General features: G+C 37.9%; 1 protein-coding gene and 1 non-coding gene across 3 annotated transcripts in view; both read right to left on the reverse strand.

Moving 5' to 3' along the window:
- UNC13C (unc-13 homolog C) overlaps positions 1-15,382 on the reverse strand; it is a 723,080-nt gene that overhangs the window by 317,272 nt on the left and 390,426 nt on the right. The gene's annotated exons all lie outside the window — the stretch shown is intronic.
- On the reverse strand, positions 14,300-14,371 carry TRNAY-GUA (transfer RNA tyrosine (anticodon GUA)). The gene has a single exon. It is a non-coding gene; the product is annotated as a tRNA-Tyr (tRNA).

Here is a 15,382-nt window from a genome sequence, read left to right on the forward strand (position 1 = left end):
AGAAAAATAAGTGAATTCTAGGGCTGAGATAAAATTAAAAATGATAGGTTAAAGGAAAGCTAGTCCAGTGGAATTAGGGAACCCACGGAATAGGAGATTTGAAGGGTTAAGGATGACTGATGCTGATAGGTGCATTGAAAGAGTCTTCAGTTCAGTTCAGTCGCTCAGCCATGTCCGACTCTTTCCTAAGAACCTAAAATAACTATTGGACTTGACAAACAAACATCGTGTGACTGTAACAAAATCAATGTTAGTGGAGTGACTGGGGGTTGCATCAAGAGGAAAGAGGATGGAAAGTGAGAATGTAGCAGAAAATGATCAAGGAAAAATGGATCAAGACCAGATTTTGTTGATCTTTAGCTAAGGAGTTTATGGAGTTGGCTGAAATTTCTGCAGCGGGAAGTGATACCATCAGGTGAATCTGGGAAGATGACTCTGAAGTGTAAAGATGGACTGAAAAGAGTAGGTATTGGAAGCAGAAAAACAATGTAGGGGATGTAGAAGCAAAAAATGACCTTTCTGCCCAGAATCCAATATGACTAAGCACTTCACATACCATAGTCAGAAGGAACAAAATATTTTGCACCTTGAGATAATCTAAAAATCACAGAATCACTGTTTCTTATCTCCCAAATATAAAAACCTCAAATATTTCTCTAAAATCTGAATTTCCTAACAAAACAACTGTGAACTGGAGTTTAGCCATGATATATCTGAAAATGTATAATGACCTCTGTAAGTGTGAATACCAGGTGGAATGCTGTTGTTTCTGCCAAGAATAGCACAAGAACACCATGTAAACCAGGTAGCCTTAGGAATGTTATTTCTTTTTTGCCAGTGCTTCTAAAGTCTCATTCCCTCTTTGTACTTGTTGTAATTAAATATATTTTCCTTTTCTGATTTTTTTTCTCCTTAAGGTCACAGAGCAAGTAAGGTGATTAAGAATTAGAGTTCAGGCAATGCAAGTTCAGAAGCATCTCTCTTAACCACCAAGGTGACCTCTTAATTTATTCTCCTCCCTCTCTAATATTGTATATTATATATTGTGTATGTATCTGTTGCTTCCAGAACACTCAGTTGTCATTTCATCCAGCTCACCTCTAGCATAACGTACAGGAGTCGGTCCCTAAGTGTTTAATGAAACCAAGTGAAAGCAGTGTGAGTTACCGGTATATAAGGAGAGTTAGTGTATAGAATGTGTGCTTTGTTACTTTGAGTATGACAGTTTATTACAACATCCAACTGATCTGTGAATACCGAGTTGAAGTGCACAGCAGTTAATGCCATAATGATCACAACTCTGAAGGTGAATTGTGTTCTGCTTATAATTGGTACCCTGAGAGAAATATTTTAAATTTTCCTGGGCATTAGGCATGCATTCATCTTAGCGACCTGACAGAAATATTTTACCTCCTGATTCAAATGTAACTGAGATGATTTGTGGGGTATGATGGGAGGTAGCCAGCTGTACATGATCTATTCTGATCTCCTGTAGAAATAGCCACAAAAACCAAAAAAAGGATGTGAAATCATAGCAGTGCTACAAATCACGTGTGGCAATCAAAGCTCCTCCTATATCTGGGAGGGATTTTGCTTAAGCTTATAACAGTTGAATAGACTGAGAGGTATTCAGTGACTGACTAGTGTCTAAACTCTTAAACTGTTAACCTGACTAAGGAAGAAATGGGAGGATATTTCTGGGAACCATAGACTGTTACAACCCCCACATCAGAAATGTGAGCCCTAGGCTGCTGGCCAGCAAGGCTGTTATTCACTTTCCTATTCCATGGTAAATGGCTTCCCAAGGCAGTGAAGCTGCCTCTTATTTCCCACACCTTCTCAGTCTATACCCATTAAAGAGTACACAACTCCCAAGACTGCAATACAGCCTTCACAATAGGGGACAGGCAATGGGATTTGAAGCTACTTAGAAGAAAGGGCTGGAAGAACACGGAGAATAGTATACCCTGGAGATTAAATACAGCCTCTGATGTTCAGCTCTAGCAAGACAAGAATTCACAGGTTGCTTACATTATCCAGAAAAGGCATCTGGCTCTGCCACAGAGCCCACCAATAGGAGCAGGTAAAAATCTTTGCTCAATCTAAAAGCACATTGCATTTGAATAAAGTCATAGCACAGAGGGAACATTTTTGAAGGATCACTTACCATTATAGGATCTGCAGGTGAATACTGGTAACACACTGGTGGTTTACAAATACGGATTTAGAGTCAAAGGATCCCGTAAGTTGCCAAAGAAGCAGGATGCAAACATCCATGCCTGTTATTATCACAACATACACACATGTGCACACACACTTAAACAGCAAAAATAACTAAGAACTTGATAGGAAATTAATTAAAATGGTCAAAATGTTGTCTCTGGGTGGTGTTACATGTTTTTGTAATTAAAAAACATATCTTGTATTTTTAAAAATACTTTACCATTAGCATGTTTTATTGCCCTAATTGGAAAAATATAATATATACATATTTAAAATGTTAATTCAACTTTTGCTCTATTGTTGATTTTTATAAGTCTTTATGTAACTTTTAGCACCAATAAGAAACAAAGTAATACAACTCCTTTTAAATTTTGTTTGACTAAGGTTAACTTTTCTTTATATATTTTTTTAATAAAACAGTAAAACTTTTCAAGTATACAATGTAAAACTATATAACCTATACTTTACAGTATCATTAAATAAGGTTTTTATGAATGAAGTTAAACAAATCGTCCATAAAATAATCTTTTCCTTCAAAATGTATCATAGACCTAATTTCTGATTGAGTAAATGCAAAAAAAATACTATAAAATTACTAAGAAATAGAAGTCAGTTTTATAATAAAATATATTACTGGGAGAACAGGATTCACACACACAGTACAATATATATAATATAGATTACTAATAAGGACCTACTGTATAGCACAATGAACTCTACTCAGTACTTGGAAAAGAATCTGAAAAACAGTAGATGTATGGATATGTGTAACAGATTCACTTTGCTGTACACCTGAAATTATCGTCATTGTAAATTGTACCCCAATAAAAATTAAAAATAAATATCAAAAATTAATTTTAAAGATATTAATAAAATGTCTCATAACTTCCAATGGAAAATATAGGGATGAAAATGGTAAAGATGTGAAAAATCAAAGGGCAAAGAGGAAAATTTAACATTTCACTAAACAATAGTATTCATCCCATTAGATTTTTATACCAGTTTCAATATCAAATTAGCATTACTATGGTGCTTTTCTTGTCAGTTGGTTAAAATTACAAACAACAAAATTTTTGTTGTTTGTTAAAAGGAAAATAGATCAAAGTCATAAATATGACCCTCCTAAATTTGGTCAGAATTTCATTGAACATGTCTCAATATACCTAACAATTAAAGATATAACACTTAAAAAGAAGTTGTCACCTTTTGGAATTTATATTAAAATGTTCTTCAGAACTAGTGACTCAGGAATTAATCAGTTGGAATACCAGGATTAAAAGTTTAAGCATTTGATATTAACTACAAAAATGAAACACTGACACTGAAACCCAGAAAGATAATTTCCAAGTCACTCTAAGAAATATAATATTTTACCTAGCTGGTAAAAATGCCTGTAGTTCTTTAGAAACTATGACTATGAGTACAGTAAGTTAAAGACAGTAGCTCTTGGGATCAAAACAATAATCTATACTGAACTTTCTTTTTTACCTTCAGTTTTAACCCTAAATGATAAGTGGTTAGGCAGCCAATGTCATATACGTAGTAGTCTGCATCAAAGTATAATTCTTAGATGACTGAAGGGCAAAAAGAAAAAAGAGATGAACTTCAAAGACGTAAAGATATTCATTAGGGTAATGGCTACCTTTCTCAGAAATCTTGCAGGAATAGTCAACAAAAAGTTTTTTTTTTTTTTGTATGTGGAGGAAAGTGGTTGGGCTAGGGAGGGATAATGAGTGGCCAATTAAGAGTTAAAGGTACCATGGCGTAGAGATGATTCATTCTAACCCTAGTTCAGGCTGTGACCTCAGAAAAGTAACTTTCTCACTCATAGATTCAGTCAATCCATCTGTAAAATCAAAAGGCTATGAGAAGATCTAATTCTTACAGTCTCTAATGTGCTATGAATCTCTGAATACAGAGAGCACATCCAGCCTAGTCATACACATTATTTTCCCTTCCAACAACATTTGATTCATCTGCACAAATGGATAGTTGAGATGACCAGGAAGTAGAGGACAGGGGAGTTATACTGTGGCATCCTTTGCACTTGGAGAGTTTTCAGCTAATGGACTTCTACATAGTCTTCAATTTGGCAGTATTTGCCTCTCGGTTTGTGTGTACCCATTCTTTATGCGGGGTTACTGACAAGGCAAACTTTCTTGCCTCTAATCATTGCCAAGTCTATGCCACAACCACTAACGCCAAAGAAGATGAGGTTGAATGGTTCTGTGAAGACCTACAAGATCTTCTAGGACTAATGCCAAAAGAAAAGAAAGAGATGTCCTTTTCATCATAGGCGACTGGAATGCAAAAGTAGGAAGTCAAGAGATACCTGGAAGAACAAGCAAGTTTGGCCTTGGATTTCAAAATGAAGCAGGGCAAAGATTCACAGAGTTGTGCCAAGAGAATGCACTGGTCATAGCAAACACCCTCTTCCAACAACACAAGAGATGACTGCGCACATGGACATCACCAGATGGTCAATATTGAAATCAGACTGATTATATTCTTTACAAAGATGGAGAAGTTCTATACACTCAGCAAAAACAAGATGGGGAGCTGACGGTGGTTTAGATCATGAAGTCCTTATTGCAAAATTCAAAATTAAATTGAAGAAAGTAGGGAAAACCACTAGGCTATTCAAGTATGACCTAATCAAATCCCTCATACAGTGCAGGTGAAAAATAGATTCAAGAGATTAGATCTTATAGAGTGCCTGAAGAACTACGGATGGAAGTTCATAACATTGTATAAGAGGCGGTGATCAAAACATCCCCAAGAAGAAGAAATGAAACAAGGCAAAATGGTTGTCTAAGGAGGCCTTACAAAGAGCTGAAAAAGAAGAGAAACAAAAGAGAAAATGAAAGATATACCCAGCTGAATGCAGAGTTCCAAAGAATAGCAAGGAGAGATAAGAAAACCTTCTTAAGTGAACAATGTAACAAAATAGAGGAAAACAATAGAATGGGAAAGACTATAAATCTCTTTAAGAAAATTAGAGATATCAAGGGAGCATTTCATGAAAAAAAATGGGTACAATAAAGGACAGAAATGGTATGGACCCAACGGAAGCAGGAGATATTAAGAAGAGGTGGCAAGAATACATAGAACTGTACATAAAAGGTCTTAATGACCTGGATAACCAAAATGGTGTGATCACTCATCTAGAGCCAGACATCTTTGAGTGTGAAGTCAAATGGGCCTTAGGAAGGATTACTAAGAACAAGGCTAGTGAAAGTGATGGGATTCCAGCTGAGTCATTTCAAATCCTAAATGATGATGCTGTTAAAGTGTTGCCCTCAATATGCCAGCCAATTTGGAAAATTAAGCAATAGCCACAGGACTTGAAAAGGTCAGTTTTCATTCCAATCTCAAAGACAGCAATGCAAAAGAACATTCAAACTACTGCACAATTGTTCTCATTTCACATGTTAGCAAGGTAATGCTCAAAATCCTCCAAGCTAGGCTTCAACAGTATGTAAACTGAGAATGTCCAGATGTACAGTTTGAATTAAGAAAAGGCAGAGGAACCAGAGATCAAATTGCCACCATCTCTTGGATCATAGAAAAAAGAAGGGAATTCCAGAAATAAAAACATCTACTTTACTGACTACACTAAAGCCCTTTGACTGTGTGGATCATAACAAACTGTGGAAAATTATCCAAAAGATGGGAATACCATATCACCTTACTTCACTCCTGAGAAATCTGTATGCAGGTTAGGAAGCAACAGTTAGAACTGCATATGGAACAAAGGATTGGTTCAAAACTTGGAGAGGAATAGGTTAAGGCTGTATATTGTCACCCTGCTTATTTAACTTACATGCAGAGTACATCATGCAAAATGCCAGGCTGGATGAAGCACAACCTGGAGTCAAGATTTCTGGGAGAAATATCAATAATCTCAGATATGCAGATAACATCACCCTAATGCCTGAAAGCAAAAAGTAACTAAAGAGCCTCTTGATAAAGGTGAAAGAGGAGAGTGAAAAAGCTGGCTTTAAATTTGACATTCAGAAAACTAAGAACATGGCATCAGGTCCTATCACTTCATGGCAAATAGATGGGGGAAAATGGAAACAGGGATAGACTTTAGTTTCTTGGGTTCCAAAATCACTGCAGATGGTGACTGTAGCCATGAAATAAAAAGACGCTTGCTCCTTAGAAGAAAAGCTATGACCAACCTAGACAGCATATTAAAAAGCAGAGGTATTACTTTGCCTACAAAGGTCCCTTTTGTCAAAGCCCTGGTTTTTCCAGTAGTCATGTATGGCTGTAAGAGTTGAACCATCAAGAAGACTGAGTGCCAAAGTTGATGCTTTTGAAATGTGGTGTTGGAGAAGATTCTTCAGAGTCCATTGGACAGCAAGGAAATCAAACCAGTCAACCCTAAAGGAAATCAGTCCTGAACATTCATTGGAAGGACTAAAGCTGAAGCTCCAATACTTTAGCCACCTGATTCGAAGAGCCGACTCAAGACCCTGATGCTGGGAATGACTGAAGGCAGGAGGAGAAGGAGACGACAGAGGATGAGATGGTTGGATGGTATCACTGACTCAATGGACATTAGTTTGAGCAAACTCAGGGAGATAGTGAAGGACAGGGAAGCCTGGTGTGCTGCAGGCCATGAGGTCCCAAAGAGTCAGACAACTGAGTGATGAAACAAGAACCACCATTGCCTTGAAAATCATTTCCCTTTAAGGCTGCCATCTAATACTACATAAATTATTCCCAGGGGGAGGAGGAAGAGCGGGAACAGGATTATAGGCATAATTAGCAATTTAAAATGACAGTATATCTCTACAGCAAACCACTCCCTCAAATAGCCCATCTTCAAATAATATAGGTCAAAATTACTACCGAGTAATCTCTCAAAATGTTTAATATTTCCCCAGGAAGGCATGATTTAGAAACAATGGACTAAGAAGGCTAAAAAGACTTCACTGCTTTTGTAAGAAAATGGGTTTAGTGTCAAACCAATTTAACAAATGGAATTTCAATGCCATGGGGAAACTTAAAAGTCACAAACTCCAAAATGATGCTTAAATGCTTATAATGAGATAGTTACTGGTATTTTTTCAGTTGACACAACTATTACAACACTATCAACCATTCAAAATACTATTGAGAAAATACTAGGAAATTGTTGTTTAGTTGCTAAATCATGTGCAACCCTTTTGCACCTCTTGGATTTGCAATAGTTGGTTGCTGTTTCCTTCTCCAGGGGATCTTCCTGACCAGGGATTTCAAATAATAAATCTGGATTCAGCTCACTTGCTATTGTTTTGATGAAAATAAGACAATCATCTGACTCACCTGTCTTTTTATCAACAATTGTCCTTAATCACAGGCTTACTTGGTGACTCAGCAGTAAAGAATCTGCCTGTAATGCATGAGACCAGGGCTTGATCCCTGGTCCCAAAGATGCCCTGGAGGAGGAAATGGCAACCCGTTCCAGCATCCTTGCCTGGGAAATCCATAGACAGAGGAGCCTGGTGGGCTATATAGTCCATAGGGTCTCAGAGTCAGACATGACTGAGCATGGACAAGTAGCATAGCATAGTCCCTAATCACACCCATCTTATGGTTTCAAAGAGTGGGAAAGGCTTTTGATAGAAAAGATTGAAAAATCAATTATGAAAATTAGAGCAGAATGATTGGAAAGAAGCACCAAAATGCAGTGGTTCTTAGAGTCTTAGAAGAGATTTCAGAGAAGCAATATAAGACAAAAGGAACAGACAAAAGACAGACAAAAGGAAGTGTGTATTAGTCACTTAGTCATGTCCCACTCTGTGACCCTATGGACTGTAGTCTGCCAGGCTCCCCTAGCCATGGAATTCCCCAAGGATGAATACTGGTGTGGATTGCCATTTCCTTCTCCGGGGGATTTTCCCAACCCAGGGATTGAATCCAAGTCTCCTGCATTGTAGGCAGATTCTTTACCATCTGAGCTACTAGGGAAGATGAAAGGAAAGACTACCTATATTCCTAATGTTAGAAATACACTGAAATACACTAAAATAATATTCATGGGCTCCCAGCTGGTGCTAGTGGTAAAGAACCTTCCTGTCAGTCCAGGAGATGTAAGAGATGTGGGTTTGATTCCTGGGTTGGGAAGATTCCCTGGAGGAGGGCATGGCAACCCACCCCGGTATTTTTGCCTGGAGAATCTCATAGATAGAGAAGCCTGGTTGGCTACAGTCCATAGGGTTGCAAAGAGTCAAGACACAACTGAAGCAACTTAGCATGCACATAAAATAATACCTATCACATTTGCTCTTAAAAAATTCGGACTAGCATGCATTTCAATGATTTTATTCATCGTTACCAGTAATGAGGAGCTCAAACCTTTAAAGATCACTTCTCCTTTGGCCAAAAGCATCATAGCTTTTCATAAATAGTATGGATTGCTTGAGCTCAATTATGGACAGCTTGAGTACCAGGCCGGTGGGGAGGGACAGGAAAGTATGAAATGCATACAGTTTAGAGGAATGATGGAAGTTGAAGAGTAAGTAAGGATGACAGCCTCATGCTGCCTGCCTCTCAGCTTTATCCGAAACCTTTCCTCATCTGTGCCTGGAATGGTCTCTCCATGTGTACACACTTACAGCTCACAATCATGCCTTCATTATACTGTCTTATTATTAGGTAATTTATTCTTCCTCTTCTTCCTCACTGGGGATGAAGTGATATTCCATATTTCCACCGTCCTGTACAAGTCTTTGTACTTAGATGCTCAGACAGTGTCTATCACATAAATGAATTACATCTTCTGAAAAGTGGCTTCATGAGAAGCTGGAGCTTAACTTCTTGCTTGCTGATATATTCTCAGTGCCTATAAAACTTTTGGCATATAACAGGCACTCAATAAATATTTTTTAAAGGAATCAATGATTCAATTAAGCAGCACTCTCTTTAGAAAGCAGGCTCATAGCTCAAACAGCTATAATGACTAGTAACTTTAAAGTAAAGTGTATCTCAACAGCTCTGGTCCAAATATGAATTAGATTAGGATGACCAGCACCAAAGTACAGGTTGTTTGTTAAACATACTAAGGTTAAAAAAACAACCTAGTGCTTTTCTCTTATCGGTATTATAGAGGCATGACTATAATCTAATAGAATCTAAAATTCTGGGAGACATCACGGGCTTCATTTTAAAATAAATGAAAGGCTCAAATTAAACACTCAGTTAAAATGTATTTGTTGGACAAAAATCACCTCTAGATGACAATTTATTCCTTAATGCTTGACATGAAATTCTCCTAATTGTGTTCCGGGGTGAACAGTTGGTTGGTCTGCCAGAACATTATTAAAAACATATGTTTGAATAAATAGATGAAAAAAAAATTCTAAAACTCCCCAAATGATGAAAACAGGTTTTATGCCTAGCCTCATGCTAAACATGTGGAATAGCGTGCTCCTTTGAAAAAGGGAACAGACTCTCATTCTTACTGTCACAAATTGGAAAATTGCTTTTATGTTAGATGGATGGCTGCATTTACCCTGTGGGAACAAATCCTCCAGGTCCTTGATCAATCACTTGTCCCAGCAGGAAAACTGTAATCCCTTTCCTCCCTCTCATGAACGCTCCAAAACAAAAGATAGACTTTTTTTGCAACAAATAGGTCTAATACACTGTGTCCTCATAGCTAATGTTCTGCGGTAAAAGGAAAGAGCATTTACAGTAAGCAGGAGGTACCTTGGAGGAATGGAAAATTCGGTATTAATGTTCAGGTTATTTACCAGCAAAATAGATTCAGGCTCCTTATTATGGTGAGAAATATGTAAGACGAAAATTTAATAATGTATAACCAGACTCTCTGACTTAATACATACTTCCTCTTTATTTATTTGTGCTCCAAATCCATCTTCAAAGAAATGGGAGTATGCTTGAAAGAAACCAAACAATCTCTAATAAAACAGTTAGATTATGAAGTTACCTGGGGATCTGACTAAACACAGAGGGGCTTTAAATAGCAAGAGAAATTGTGATTTGATTTTTTTCTGAGCCAGTGGTGTCTAGGGAAGTACAGAGAATTAAGCAGTTTTATCCTTTCAAAACTGTATAAGTATCCTTACTATATAGAGAGGTCATATGTTTTTTCCTTGAAGCTGAATTTCTTAATTTTGTGTTTTTAAAAATAAGAGGGCATTTTATATTAACATATGGAATCTAGAAAGATGGTACTGATGATTTCGTATGCATGAGTTAATACACAATATTTGGCTTTCTCTTTGTGACTTACTTCACTGTGTATAATAGGCTCTAGGTACATCTACCTCATTAGAGCTGACTCAAATGTGTTCGTTTTTTTTTTTTTTTTTTTTTAATATCTGAGTAATATGAGGACATTTTAAAGAGATGGCTCCCAAGTACATGAAAAAGTTGGTCCTGGCTTGAAAAACTGGCAAGAGGCTTTACATTTTTTTTATATCTTAAAGGGACAGAGGAAAAAAAAATATAGTAAGTTTTCTAAAATAAATGCTCTGAGGAAAGGGAAGGCAGTGGTCTCTGAGGTTAGACTTTTCAGATTCTGTAAGAGCCAAGATGAGGGGGACACCCCAGGCCTAGAGGCATAAAGAAGCCTGTCTAAAGTTTTGTTAAGCCGAGGGAAATGTCAAGGTCATCTTGGTCAATGTTAAAAGAAACATTTAATAAATGAAAATATCAATATCAAATCAAATATGTAACCATCAGTAGATATAATGTGCCACATTTTGTTACTGTCAAAGTTCATTTGTCAATTTCTCCCACAAAAAGCAGGTATTCTTTTCCTTTATGTTTATCTACCTACAGTTCAGTTCAGTTCAGTTGCTCAGTCATGTCCGACTCTTTGTGACTCCATGAATTGCAGCACGCCAGGCCTCCATGTCCATCACCAACTCCCGGAGTTCACTCAAACTCACATCCATCAAGTCGGTGATGCCATCCAGCCATCTCATCCTCTGTCATCCCCTTCTCCTCCTGCCCCCAATCCCTCCCAGCATCAGAGTCTTTTCCAACGATCTACTCTTCTCATGAGGTGGCCAAAGTACTGGAGTTTCAGCTTTAGCATCATTCCTTCCAAAGACATCCCAGGGCTGATCTCCTTTAGGATGGACTGGTTGGATCTCCTTGCAGTCCAGGGGACTCTCAAGAGTCTTCTCCAACACCACGGTTCAAAAGCATCAATTCTTTGGTGCTCAGCTTTCTTCACAGTCCAACTCTCACATCCATACATGACCACTGGAAAACTGTAGCCTTGACTAGACGGACCTTTGTTGGCAAAGTAATGTCTCTGCTTTTGAATATGTTATCTAGGTTGGTCATAACTTTCCTTCCAAGGAGTAAGTGTCTTTTAATTTCATGGCTGCAATCACCATCTGCAGTGATTTTGGAGCCCCAAAATATAAAGTCTGACACTGTTTCCACTGTTTCCCCATTTATTTCCCATGAAGTGATGGGACCAGATGCCATGACCTTCGTTTTCTGAATGTTGGGCTTTAAGCCAAAAGTTTCACTCTCTTATTTCATTTTCATCAAGAGGCTTTTTAGTTCCTCTTCAATTTCTGCCTTACTCTTGGTCTTTAGATGAGAAGTTAGCAATTGGTAAAGTCCACAGTCAAACCCAGCTGATGGCTTTTGTTTTTAAAATAGAGTTTTATTGGAGCACAGCCATGCCATTTTGTTTACTTAGTATCTGCACTGTTTCTGCACTAGGAATGCAAAATTTAGCAGCTGTCACAGATACTGTACGACACACAGAACTGAAAATATTTACTCTCTGGCCTTTCACACCCATACAAAAAAACTGCCAACGTCTGCTTCAGAGTATTTCCAATGTAAGCAGAGACTTTGTCACACTGTCTTTTAAATATGATAAGATCCAAACTGACCTGCAAGTCATTAGATACCAAAAAGGCATTCAAAAATATTTGTATTGTTTACTTAAAAAGGTAGTAGAAAAATAAAAGTGGTAAGTTGAAGGATGGATGATTCTTCTCCTTTAAACTATCATACATTTATGTTTTTTCTCTGTAGTAACATGATTGTGCTTCTCAGAATATCAGAAACACAGCAATGAAGAAATCAGCTCACAGAGATATATGGAATAAATTAAACTTGATACCTTTTTTTACTGGGATTCTTTCCAAAAGATTTTTCTATGTGTTTTTTTAAACATAGTTCTCTTGGCAGTGCAGTTCATTTACTTTAGACTATTAAATCATAGTTATATTTTAATTGAATTCAAATGTTACACTAGCTGCTCTGATGAGTTCTTATAGACAATGACATGGGCAGACTTCATTGTGGCTGTCCATTTTCAAAACAGGCTGCCTCAAAAGGAATAGCTCCTGGACACTGGACCAAGATGGTAGAGGAGCAGGACATGGTGCTCACCTTCTCCCACAAATACATTCAAAAAAAGTGAGAAAGGAATTGGGATGGGACCTGTGCCCCTCTGAAAGAGGGAAAGCTTCCACATCCTGCGAAGTCCCCTCAGTGGTGGAAAGACTAGTCAGGAGAGAAGGGGCATTTCAGAGCCTTTGAAGAGAGCAGAACTAGTTATGGAGAGCATAGTGGAGAGATACTTGCACAGATGGTAGATGTCACTGCCCTGCACTCCCCAGCCTGAGATGCTCATCTGCTAGGATGGGTGCAGGCTGGCTGCTGAGGCTTGAGTCTTGGCGGTCAGACCCTAGAAGAAGACAGGGATTGGTTGTGTGGAGACAGCCTGAAGGGGCTAGGGTATGGTGTACCACAACCAAGGGAGTGGCATGCCAGAAGAAGCCAGAGCCCACCAGACAGGCAAGGCACCATTGTTCCGAGGTGCACAAACATAGGAGCTTCCTTTTCTGGGTGAGCACTCTTAGGTGGCAGGGCACCACCTGCATGAGCTCCAGGGTCAAGCACAGCCACCACTGGCATTTCAGACTCCAGAGGCAGGTACTGGTGCTGGGTTCCAACCACTCTCTCCACCTTCCCAGGAGTACATGCAGTCCATGAACCTGCCCACCCTCTATCAATGGGATAATGGCCAGCACACACTGAAGAAAGAGACAGCAAGCATCCAAACCAAAACAGAACCCATGCCAAAACCAATTAAATCCATACAAGCGATACAGTAATCCTTCCACATATAAATTGTCATCCAAAACTACAGTAGATAATTGTTTCCCTTAAACTCACAGAGTAGGAGAAATATAAGCAAAATGAAGAAGTAGAAGAACCACTTCCAGTTAAAAGACCACGAGAATTCCTCTGAAGAGGCAAACAATGAAACAGACTTCTTCAACCTAATAGACACAGAGTTCAAAAAGCAAGTAATGAAAATATTGAAGGAATTAAGAAAGGTTATTGACAGAAATGCAGATTGCTATAAAAAAGTAACTAGAAACTATAAGGAGGAGCCAAGAAAAATTAGAAAATTCATTTGCCAAGATAAAAACTGAGCTAAAGGTAATGAATAGCAAAATGAATAATGCAGAAGAAAGAATAGTGATATGGAAGACAGAATAATGGAAATTAGTCAATCAAAGCAGAAGACAGAAAACCATATAAAAAATAAAATGAAAGCAGTTTAAGAAATCAGTGGGCTAATATAAAGCATGCCAATTTATACATAATAGGGATTCCAGAAGAAGAAAGAGAAAAAGGAAGTAAAAGGTATTTGAAGTAATTAAGGTTGAAAACTTCCCAACCTAAAGAAGGAAACAAATATCCAGGTATGCAAAGCATAGAAAGTCCTAAACAAAATTAACCCAAACAAAATTAACCCAAATAACCCTATATCAAACTATATTATAAGAAAAATGGCAAAGTTAAAGATGAAAAGAGTATTCTAAAGGCAGCAAGAGAAAAACAGAGTGTTAATTAACAAGGGAACCTCCTTGTTAATTACAAGGGAACCCCCATAAGACTATCAGCTGATTTCTCTACACAAACTCTGCAGGCTAGAAAGTGAAAGTGAAGTTGCTCAGTCGTATCCGACTCTTTGAGACCATATGGACTGTAGCCCACCAGGCTCCTGCATCCATGGGATTCTCCAGGCAAGAATACTGGAGTGGGTTGCCATTTCCCTCTCCAGGGAATCTTCCCAACCCAGGGATCGAACCCAGGTCTCCTGCATTACAGGCAGACGCTTTAACCTCTGAGCCACCAGGGAAGCAGGGATTGACAAAATATATTCAAAGTCTTGAACGGAAAAAAAATCTTCCACCTAGAATACTATACCCAGCACGATTATCATTTAGAATAGGAGAGAAAATAATTTCTCAGACGAGCAAAAACTAAGAGAATGCAGAAATACTATTAATAAACCTACCCTTAAAAGAAATACTGAAAAGTCTTCTCTATGTAGAAAATTAGCAAGAAGGTATAGGATGGAGGAATTTATAAATAGAAATTGAGTCACTTAAATTAGCCAATACCCAGATTTAAGGGAAAAAAAAAAAAAAAAAAAGAAAACTATTGTGGAAACAAGGAACAGCAAAAGGATAAACATTAAGAAGTAAAAAAGAACATCAAAATCATAAAATGTGTAGAAGGAGAGAAATAAAATGAGAAAAAGTAGATTCTTTTTTCAGAAAGTGTAAATTCTTTTTTTTTTAGAATGTGAGCCTGCTACATGACTATCAGTCTAAACCAAACAGTTATAGGGAGGGGCTGCATGCTTGTGCTCCATTGCATTTGACTCTTTGTAACCCATGTACAGTAGCCCACCAGACTCCTCTGTCCATGGGATTTTTCAGGCAAGAATACTGGAGTGGGTTGTCACTTCCTTCCTTCCTGGGTCAGGAAGATCATGTCCCCTATGTCTCCTGCATTTGGCAGTGGAGTCTCTACCATAGTGCCACCTGGTAGCCCAGGAAAGGGTTTGAACTCATGTCTCCTGCAGATTCTTCACTGTCTGAGCCACCAAGGAAGCTACAGGAAGGGGTTAACATACTTATAAAATAGGGCAACAGATCAAAACTACACAAAAGATTCAAAAACCAAAAATAAAAGAACAAAAGCATAAAGTAAAAGGAAATCACCAAACTACAAAAAGAAAAAGAAACAGAAAAGAAACACAATCAACTGGAAATGGCAATAAATACAGATGTACCAATAATTATCTTAAATGTAAATGGACTGAAAGCTCCAATCAAAAGATACAAAGATATAGACTGGAGGA

Source organism: Bos indicus, chromosome 10, assembly GCF_029378745.1.
Source record: "Bos indicus isolate NIAB-ARS_2022 breed Sahiwal x Tharparkar chromosome 10, NIAB-ARS_B.indTharparkar_mat_pri_1.0, whole genome shotgun sequence".
Classification (NCBI taxonomy): domain Eukaryota; kingdom Metazoa; phylum Chordata; class Mammalia; order Artiodactyla; family Bovidae; genus Bos; species Bos indicus.